This window comes from Elephantulus edwardii, unplaced genomic scaffold (assembly GCF_000299155.1).
Source record: "Elephantulus edwardii isolate Elephantulus edwardi_28Jun2011 unplaced genomic scaffold, EleEdw1.0 scaffold00214, whole genome shotgun sequence".
In the NCBI taxonomy this organism is placed as follows: Eukaryota; Metazoa; Chordata; class Mammalia; order Macroscelidea; family Macroscelididae; genus Elephantulus; species Elephantulus edwardii.
The window spans coordinates 4,192,755-4,195,543 of record NW_006399964.1 but is presented as its reverse complement, the minus strand read 5'-3'; positions in this window follow the sequence as shown (position 1 = coordinate 4,195,543).

Here is a 2,789-nt window from a genome sequence, read left to right as displayed (position 1 = left end):
GTTTATGAAAATTAATAAAATATAATTATAGAAAAAAAAAGATATTTTACACTGGGAAAAGGACCTCTCCAAAGTGCTGAAGAGCAGCGACGTCAGTCTGAAGACTAAGGTGCACCTGATCCAAGCCATGGTCTTTTCAGATAATGAAAGATGAACAATGACTAAGGGTGACAGAAGAAAGACGGATGCTTTTGAGCTATTAGAGAAGAGGAGTTGGAGAAGAGTATTGAATAGCCCATAGGTTGCCAATAAAAAAAAATGTCTTGGAGAGGGTGCAGCCATGGTGCTCCTTAGAGACAAAGACAGTGAAACTTCACCTCATAGACTTTGGGCATATTATCAGGAAGGGCCAGTCTTTGGCAAAGATATCATACTTGGAAAGGTAGAGGGTCAGTGTAAGAAAGGTTGCTTGACACAGTGACCGCAGCAATGTCTCAAGTGTGCTGGAGATGGTGAGGATGGCACAGGATAGGACAGTGTTCAGATCTGTTGTTCGTCGAGTCATTCTGAGTCACAGTTCATTGATTGATGGCACATTATAACAACAACAGCAGCTCATTAGCCGCTTCCTCTTCTTACTCATCTGGGGCTTTAACTGCTACAGTGCTGACGATGGCTGCCACCTCTGTTATCCAGATTGTTTTTTTGAGCTTCACAATTTCTAACCATACTTCTCTTGCCTAGACTATCAGCTGTGCCATAATCTAATCAACAAGTATTTATTAAGTACCTACTACCTCTAAGGTATCTTGAGATCTTACAAACTGAGCATAACTTCTTTTTTAATTAGCTTTCATCTGGAAACTGCCCTTTCTTGGATCCCATTTATGTGTAAGTCAGGAGAGTCCCCACTCCCACCCACTCCAACTCCAATGGATATACAGCCTGGTTAGTTTCACCTTCTCCAACTCGCCCTCCATACTGAAAATTTATTGATTTTTCCTTCAAAGGGGTAATGAAACTTTTGTTTTATGTTGTACTCCAAATTCTTTGGCATGCCTCTTCAACGTGGTATTCAGAATGTCATTGCTGCTGTCAGGTGGATCTTGGCTGAAAGCAGAGATCCCAGGACGAAGTTTTATTCACTATGTGAAGGCATTTGACTGTGTGGGTCACAACAAACTATGGCTAATACTAGGGGATCCCGCTACTTGACCTAAAGGCGGTGCCTCTCTGGAGGTTCAAATCCTCCAGGTGCCTTGTTGTTGTTGTTACCTGCCGCCGAGTCGCTTGCGACTCATAGCGACCCTATGTACAACAGCCCTAAACTCCGCTCTGTCCTGTGCCAATCGCACTGTCTCTGACACTCCCATCCCAATTAACCCAGTCACTGAATCAATCCACCTCATAGAGGGCCTTCCTCTCCTGCGCTGTCCCTCCACCCTCCCAAGCATGATGTCCCTCTCCAAGGACCGGTCTCATTTCACAACATGTCCAAAGTATGTTAGATGGAGCCTCAGAATCCTTGCCTCCAAGGAGCCACCTGGTTTAACCCTTTCGAGGACAAATCTGTTTGTTTTCCTAGCAGTCCGTGGTATTCTCAATACTCTTCTCCAGCACCACAGCTCAAAGGCATCAATTCTCCTTCTATCCTCTTTGGTCATTGTCCAACTCTCTGATGCATAACAAGTGATTGCAAAGACCATGGCCTGTTTCAGACGCACCTTAGTCTCCAGAGGGACACCATTGCTCTTCAGTACTTTGGAGAGGTCCTTAACAGCAGACTTTCCCATGGCAATGCCCTGAGGGTGTAATTTATAGCCTCTGAAAACCCTCTGGAAGGTCAGCTATGAGTCAGTTCTCATTTAACAGCAATGTGTGAGAATAATTTAATCATTAGCTGAGCAGATAATTCTGATGCCTCAGATTCCTTTTCCAGTGTAAGAATATGATCGTTTATACCATTCCCCCCGCCCCAAGTGGACAGTTAAGAACTGTATTATTCGGGAAACTTAATTCAGCGTGGGGACCTCTGGCAGCCTCGTGGTAAGGAGTTGTGCTGCTAACCCAAAGGCAAATTTTGGTTCAAATCCACCAACTACTCAGCGGGTGACAGATGTGCAATCTCTACCTCTGCGATTTACAACACCTGAAACCCCGCTGGAGGGTCAGCTATGTGTTGGTTCCCACCTGAAGGTACATGACAAAGTCAATATGGATCCTCACTTAGCCAAACTGAATCCCTGTTGCTTGTACCAATTGCCGCATTATCAACACTAGACGGCGCTGCTGCTTCTCTGACTTTAACCAGCACGTTGAGAAGCTGAGCACCGAAGTGTGTCCCGCACAGGGGAGAGGCTGCTTCCCAGCATCTCCCTTTCCGGACAATTCCATCTGCTCTTTGAGACTCTGTGTGTGTATGTAAGGGGGAGAAACTCGGCCTGGCGAAGAGCTGCATCTCCGCCAGGATAGATTTTTCTCACCATCTAAATAAAATTCCTTTACAGGAGAGTGACATCAGGGCCTGGTAGGAATCGAGCCGTTATCCACCTTCCCGATTAAAGGACTCCACCTCCAGGTGACCCCGCGGCACCCCGCCAGCGCAGGGTGGGTTGGCAGTTCTCCAGGGCTGAGCCTCGCGCTCCCCTGTCAGGGGCGGGTCCCCCATTCTCCCCTGCACACCCAGCCCTCTCCGCGCCCCTCTCTCCACTTTCCTCTCCGCGCCCTGATTTTCCATTGCTCCCGTGTGGGGGTTTTTGGAAGGTGGGAGGGTAGAGAAGAGAAGGGCGGGGAAGGGACCCGGCTGGGAGGGGCGTCGAGCACTGTCACTGAGAGTCGCGCCGCCCCCC